The sequence below is a fragment of the Propithecus coquereli genome, unplaced genomic scaffold, assembly GCF_000956105.1.
Source record: "Propithecus coquereli isolate 6110/MARCELLA unplaced genomic scaffold, Pcoq_1.0 Scaffold114, whole genome shotgun sequence".
Classification (NCBI taxonomy): Eukaryota; Metazoa; Chordata; class Mammalia; order Primates; family Indriidae; genus Propithecus; species Propithecus coquereli.
In genome coordinates, this window is record NW_012135414.1 from 3,120,162 (window position 1) to 3,128,644 (window position 8,483).

The window sequence follows — 8,483 nt, forward strand, 5'->3', positions numbered from 1 at the left end:
GGGAACCATGAAGAACCAGGTCCTGGTTCCAGGAAGGAGCCCCTGACACAGGGCATGACCACGTGTACAGCTTCACCCCAAACTTCAATGTGAACTGCAATCATGCCCCTGTCAACCCTACCCCTAAGCCCAACTCCAACCCCACTTGCAAAGAAAACTCTAAACCATAGTTCTTGAAATGGGCCCCTTGGAACTGCTGTACCTCAGAAAGGTAATGCTGGTGGGTATTATCCAAAAATGTTTACATGGCTAAATACGTTTCAGACAGAAAATGGTGCCGTGCCCTCTCCCTAGCAGCTGGATGCCTGCCTCCCCTAGTCGGATGACAGCTGCAAGGGCCACTCAAACCCCTCAAGTATAGAGGGCTCTAAAAATTGCCAACAACCTCTCCTCTATACCAGATCCATATTGCACATTATTGCCTAAGTCTCCCTCTCCAGACTATCTTAGAAGCTTCAAACAAACCTCCAACACAAAATACAACTCCTTGGCCAATCTTACTCCAGATCCTAAATGCAGGCATTGCCCTACCCAAACCCTAACACAATCTTAATCCGAGATACACTCGCTCCTATCAGCAGGAACCACAAACCCATTTCCAAACCCTGCTTGAACATCTCTGTGATTCCAGCGCTGTCCTCACCACTGCCGCACTCCAACCTGGAACCACAGCATCGGCGCTGTGGAAGCATAATCCTCACTCTAACCCTAGCTCTGCGTAGCTACTCACTCAGCAATGTGTGCAATTACACTGGGCACACACATTTCACACTCTTATGGAGGTGTGTGTCATTTGCACTCCCGGGACTCAGTAGCTCCTTCAGTCACAGCTGCACAATCCACAGGGCATCTTGTTCCCAGATGGCTCAACACTCAGCTGGGAACCCAGGAGCACAAATGCGCCCAGGCCCTTTGACCCTCATTGGATATACAGGCCCATGGAGCCCAGCCGACTCCAAATCCTGTGCCAGGACTAGCCCAGTCCTTAAGCTGAAATTCCCGCCATACCCCTCCCCAGCTCTTGCTTGCCAAGCTGGGAGCATCTGCTGCCCTGGAACCCCCACCAGGCAGGAGAAGAGGGGCCTGGGGCCCTGGGCCTCTACCGCTGATGGGAATGAGGCCCTTTCCACTATGGGGATTTCCAGACTCTTGCAATATCCATACCTAGGACATCTACCCCACAACTGGCCCAGGTGCCTGTCCCAATCAGGTAGTGGGCCTGCCGACCCTGGGGCTGAGGTAGGAGTGAATAAGTACAGTTCGTCTCCCCCATTCCAGGATCTCAGCCTGGTGATAGATAGAGTGTGTTGGTTCTGAAGTCATTAGCATGGTAGAGGTGAAGGCAGCCATGTGGACCTCACCCCTCAGCCCCACGTACCAGTGCAGCACTGCTCTGTACCTTGACCACCCAGAGGCTGTCAAACCGTAAGTAGCTCACCAAGCCAAAACCTTCCCCCAGGGGACTGGAACTGCAGGTAGATACTCACATCTCAGATGTGTGGCCATCTGAGTCTTTGTGTCCTCTTCTCCAGTGTCTACATCCAGCCTGGCCTGAGGACTGAGAGGGGCTTGGTTCAGGGTTACGAGGCCCAGACCCCTGCACCCAAGTTAGAGTCCAAGTGGGACTGTGGGGTGGGATGAGCCCAGGCCAGCAGCTGAGGGCACAGGAATGGCTGGAAGGGTAACCAGTGCCCTCATCATCCAGCCCCTCCCCTGGGGACTATGTCTGTAGTTGGGCTCACTCCCTCCAGGCTGCCTCGGTGCCTTCCTCTAATGCCCCCAGGTCTACCCACAGCTAGCCTTAGGCTAGAGGACTTATTATCCTAGTCTTGCCCTCAGGGCAGCTGTTTCCTGCTCTGGCTTTTTGTCTAGCCAGGTTTTCACCTCTGGCAAAACCCCCACTGTTTTCCTAACTTTGATTCTAAGCCCCAGGAATAAGCAGAGACGTCCCAGTATCTTCAGAATGGAACATCTCTCTGAGGCCGCTCTACCATCGCAGGCTTAAATTTAAAGGTAGGAGTTTAGGGTCAATGCCAGAAAGAGCTTCCTGAATTTAGGAAAGGTGGGCAAGGATGGCCCCTGAGGGAGCTGTGGACACCATCTGACACTGACAAGAGGTCCCCTGATGGCATAAACAAGGGCAGGGGTACAGGCAGGTATCTTGGAGAGAGAATGAGCCAGGATTTTAGAAGAGGAAGTTGCTCCTCTTCCCTGCTATTTCCTTCCCTCTCCCTTTTTTTTTTGCAAGTTGTGGCAGGCCAGAAAGTCTCCTCCCTCAGGGGAGGTGGGGGGCCATCACTCCAGCTTCCTTTTCTCCAGACCACCTTAGTTCCCTTCCCCTGGCTCTGTGCCCATCTAGAATGTGGGTTGGGGAACAGAACAGACCCAGTAGCTCTCCCAGCCCCACATCACCCAATGCTTGGAATTACTGGGAGAACTTGGTAAAAATATACCTTTTTTGGCTCTGATGTTCTATTTAGAATGGTCTGAGGTAGTGCTTCTAATTGTGTATTTTTAACAAGCCCACTCCCCCAGGTGCTTCTGAAATGCAGCTAAGTTTGGAAACAATCTAATACAATATGACTCTGGAATTATCTACATGTCTCAACTAGGCCCATGTCAATCTACCGTTCTGGGAATTCTTCATAGATAGTCTACTCACTATTCCTTAGTCACTACCACATAGGCAGGTGGGAAACAGGGGAACTGGGAATTTAAAACTTTATGGTGCCAGGATCTGCTATCAGGCTAGGTAAAAGATCCAAGAAATCTTATCTCCTTGGTTTTGCCCAGTCCTGTTGCAGGAATGCCAGGTTTTTGCCAGCAGAGACACTCCCTGCCCTGATTAAGATCTCAGCTTGTTGGAACATGGCAAACTCAAGGGCTCAATTACCTCTCCTCTAGGCCACTCAAACTCCAGCGCCTTTCCTCTGTGGACCTTGGGGTAAAACACAACCTCTTTATCCACATCCCAACAGTATCCTCATCACCAGTCCCCATCCCCTCTGCATCCCATCTTCCCCCAACAGCAATACCCCTATCATGGGCCCAATATTTCTGTCCCTGACCATCACTATCCTGGCTACATCCCTCCCAATCCTCATCCCTTCTCCATCTCCCTATGGTTTTCCTATCCCCTCATAAGCCATCCTTCAGAAAACTAGAATAAGACTGGGGGTGAAGGGCCTGCTGCTGGGTTTAGCACTCTGGAAACCAGATGAACTTTCCAGTTCGGACCTCAAGATCATAATTCTGAGGTCTCAATTCAGTTTTAAATATAGATTCTAAGTTATGGTCCTCACACACCATATACCATAAATTCAAAATGGTTAAAAGATTTTAAATGTTAAAAATTAAATTACTGAAACAACATCATGCAAAATAGCAGAGTAAGAAGCTCTAGGGGTTGATCCCTCCACCAAAGCAACTATTGAGGTAGAAAGAGAGATTGGAATCAACTACTTCACAAATCTGGAACCTGGCTGGACACTTATAACAAGCATCCCCCAGGGAGATGCTTGATGAAGGGAGAGGCTGCTGATCTTTCATAAGAGAGCATCACGCGTGAACTAGCTACCAGCCAACACTGTGGGGATAGCAGCCCACATTTCTGGAGTGGCTGGCTGGTCACAGGGCAGGCAGTGGGAACACTGTGTTCCAAAAATCTGGAGTTTGCATTTTAGTTTGTCTAGTAATTCCCTAAAGGATAGGCTTGCCTTAGTTTCAGCCCTCTTGAGCTGTAGCTGCTCCCCCAGCAGCATACATCAGAAGATTTAAAGGGATAGAACCTGGGGGGCGGGTCAAGTCACTAACAGAAACTTTGGTGACCTCACACAACAAAAAATATGCAAGTCATAAATTGATAGCACAGTCCTCAATAAGTATATATCAGCAACCCCTAAGGAGTGAAAAAATTGAATTTCCAGAGATACCACACTATACTGCTCAGAATGCCCAGTTCTCAACAAGAAATTACTAAGCATACCAAGAAACAAGAAATTATGGCCCATTCATAGGAAAAACAGAATTTGACATAAATCATTTCTATGGAAGGCCAGACATTGGATATATTAGATAAGACTTTCAATTACCTATCTTAAATATGCTTAAAGAGCTTAAGGAAACCATGGGCAAAAGGCTAAGGGAAAACTGGAAAATGGTGTATGAGCAAAATGAGACAATAAAGAGAAACTATTTTTTAAAAGGACCCAAACAGAAATTCTGGAGCCACAAATACAATAACTAAAATGAAAAATTCACTAGGGGTGATCAACAACAGCTTTGAGGTGTCAAAAGAAAGGATTAGCATACCTGAAAGCAAGGCAATTGAAATTACTGAGTCTGAGAAGAAAAGCGAACAGAGCATGAGGGACATGATCAAATGTACCTCATTTTAGGAGTCTCAGAAGGAGAGGAGAGAGAAAAGGGCAAAAAAAAAAATGAAGAAATTATGGCCAAAAACATCCCAAATCTGATTAAAGGTATGAATATACATATCCAAGAAGTTCACAAACTCCAAACAGGATAAACTCAAAGAGATCCACACCCAGACACTGTAGTTAAATTGTCCAAACCCAAAGAGAGAGAAGATTTTGAAAGCAGCAAGAGAGAAGCAACTCCTTATGTACAAGGGATCCTCAATAAGATTTTAGAAACCACGGAGGCCAGAAGGTATGATGGGATGATGTATCGAAAGCCTTGAAACAAACAAAAAAAGTGTCAAACAAAAATTCTAGATGGAGCAAAACTATCCTTCAAGAATTAAGGAGAAATAAGCTTGAGTGCTTATAAACTATAGGATTAGCCGGGCAGCAGTTCCTCTTCCCTCGCTGGGGTCCCAAATTTGGCTTCCGGAGAAAGGGGAGCCCCCTAACCCCTGAGCTGGATGGGAGGCAGGGTCCTGACCCAGTGGGCTGCCACGACACGGGTTCCCCAACTGACTGGGCTACAAAAGGGGGTCCTCCTGAGCCCCACGGGAGTTGGGGATCCCCACCGAGCAGTCTCCACAGGGGACAGGGGTCCTGACCAAACGGATCCTATGGGACAAGAGGGTCCTGATGAGGATCCGCAGAGGACAGGGTCCTAGCCGACCTCCACTTGGATGGGGATTCTGACTGATAGGGTCCCTCCAGGGATTAGGGCTCCTGACTGGGCTCCACAGAGGACGGAAATCCTAATTGACCTAAGGGTGACAAAGTCCTGGCTGATCCGGCCCGGCAGGGACGGGCGTTCCACCTTTGTGGGCTCCGTGGGGGACGGGCCCTACGAATGGCCAGCCCGACTGTCCGGCTTGCCTTCCACTGGGGACCCGCACCCCGCCTCGCTGGGCTGAATGGATACGTGATAGCCCGAGGGACAGGGTATGAGACTCGCGTCTTCCCGAGGTGGACCGTCGCCCCTCCTCTCCCGCGGCCGAGCCTGGGGTGGCGCCTGGCGGGCGGGGGCGCAGTTGCAGGGCCGTGGTGCTGCGGGACGCGACCCGGCTGGGGGCGGGGTGGCATCCAGCCATGGACCTGCTCTCGGCTCTGAGCCTGGGCGAGCTGGCACTCAGCTTCTCGCGGGTGCTGCTCTTTCCAGTCTTCGACCTCAGCTACTTCATCGTCTTCATCCTCTACCTCGAAGATGAGCCAGGTGATCCCCGGCCGGGGGGCTGGCGGGGGCTGGCATCGCGGGGGCGGAGGGCGGGGGAAACTCGGGGGACGCGGGGTGAGGGAAGCCCTCGATGATGGAGAAAGGGAGGTACAGACTCAGCGACTGGATCGGGGGAGTAGGCAGGTGCTGAGATTGTGGGGTTCTTCCACGCGGGCGCTTGCGAGCGGAGAAGCCCCCAGGACGGTGAGGCTGGAGGAGGGGAAGCAGATGGGGGGGAGGGAAAGAAAGGAGCATGCTTGTTGGGGGAAGGGGACAGGTGCTAGGGGTGGGTAGAACATAAAACAAACAAAAACAAAAACAAAAAAAGAATTAAAGAAAAATAAAACATTTCCAGGTAAACAAAACTTGAGGGAGTTAATTAACAGTAGATCTGCCCACAAGAAATACTCAGGGAAATCCTTCAGAATAAAACAAAGGGGCCATCAATGGTAACTCACAGCCATACAAAGAAACAAAGATCTATGGTAAAAGTAATTACACAGGTAAATATGAAAGTTAGTATTATTGTATTTTTGGTTTGTAGCTCCTCTTTTCATCTATATAATTTAAAAGGCAAATACATAAAACAATAATTATAAATCTATGTTAATGGGCACACAATGTATAATGTAATCTGTGACGATAACAATATAAAGGAGAAGGTGTACAGGAGCATGAAGATGTATAGGAAAAGAGTGTTTATATACTGATGAAACAAAGTTGGTATTTTTCAACCTAGGTTGCTGTAAGCTCAGGATATTAATTGTAATCACCAAGGTATCCACTAAGGAAATAACTACAAAATATACAGAAAAGGAAAACAGAAGGGAATCAAAATGGCACACTGCAAAAAATAAACTAAATACAAAGAAAGGCAGTAATGGAGGAATTGAGGAATGAAAAATATAAGATATACAGAAAACAAATACCTAAATGGCAGAAATAAACCCTTCCTTATAAGTAATTATTTTAAAGTAAGTAAATGGATTAAACACTCCAATTAAAAAGGCAGAGGTTGGCAAAATATGATTCATCTATGTGCTGTCTATGAGAGACTCACTTTAGATACAGAGACACAAAGAACTTGAAAGTAAAAGGATGGGAAAACTTATCTCGTGCAAATAGTGACCAAAAGAGAGCTGAGGTGGCTACATTATTGTCAGACAAAATAGACTTTTAGTCAAAAAAGGTTACCAGAGACAAAGAAGAAGATTATATATTTTAAAAAACTTTGATACAGCAAGAAGATATAATAGTTATAAATACCTGCCAACAGAGCCCCAAAACTACGAAGCTAAAATTGATGGAATTGGAAGGAAAAATTAACAGTTCTACAGTAATAGTTGGGGTCTTAAATACCCCACTTTCAATAATGGCTAGAACAACCAGACAAAGATCGATAAGGAGACAGAGAACTCAAACTACCGTATAAACCAATTTCACCTAACAGACATATACAGAAGACTCTGCCCACCAACAGCGGAATACACATTCTTCTCAAGTGCACATGGATATTCTCCAGGAGAGACCATATGTTAGGCCGCAAAATAAAAGTCTTAATAAATTTTAAGATTGATAATCATACAAAGCTTTTTCCAATCACAATGGAGTGAAACTAGAAATCAGTAAAAAGGAAACCTGGAAAATTCAAAAATATGTGGAAATTAAACAACACACTCTTAAATAACCAATGAGTCAAATAAGAAGTCACAAGAGAAATTAGAAAACACTTTGAGACAAATGAAAACAAAAATATAATATATCAAAACTTGTAAGATGCTGTGAAAGCAGTGCTAAGAGGGAAATTTATAGCTGTAAATGCCTCCATCAAAGAAAAAAAAAGATCTGAAATCAATAACCTAACTGTACACTTTAAGGAACTAGAAAAAGTAGACCAAACTAAACCCAAATGTAGCAGGAAGAAGGAAATAATACTGATTAAGGCAGAGATAAATAGAGAGTAGGAAAACGATAGAGAAAAAAAATCAATAAATTGAGAAGCTGGTTTTTTGAAAAGATCAACAAAACTGACAAACCGTTAGAGTGACTAAGAAAAAAAAGAAAGAAGACTCAAATTATTAAGATTAGAAATGAAAGTGGGGACAGTACTATTTTACATAAATAGAAAGTATTATAAGAGAATACTATGAACAACTGTATGCCAACAAATTGGATAGCCTAGATGAAATGGACAAATTCCAAAAACACACAAACTACTAAAACTGACGAGAGAAGAAATAGAATATCTGAATATGTCTATTACAGGTAAGGAGATTGAACCAGTAATTTAAAAAATCTCAACAAAGAAAAGTTCAGGACCAGATGGCTTCACTGGTGAATTCTGTCAAACATTTAAAGAAGAATTAACATCAATCCTTCTCGAAAATCTTCAAAAAAATTAAAGAGGACTTAACACTTCCTAAATTATTCTATGAAGTCGGCATTACCTTATATCAAAGCCAGAGACACTGCAAGAAAACTAAACTACAAACCAATATCTTTTATGAATACAGATTTTAAAATTCTCAACAAAATATTAGAAAACCAAATTCAGCAGCATACTAAAATGATTATATATCATGACTAAGTGGGATTTATCCCCAGAATTCAAGTGTGGTTCAACCTATGAAAATCAATGTAATACACCATGTTAACAGAATGAAGGAAAAAAAATATATGATCATCTCAATCGATGCAGAAAAACCATTTGACAAAATCCAGTGCCCTTTCATGATTAAAAAAAAAAAAAGGCATGAGCGCCTGTAATCCTAGCACTCTGGGAGGCCGAGGCGGGCGGATTGTTTGAGCTCAGGAGTTCAAAACCAGCCTGAGCAAGAGTGAGACCCCGTCTC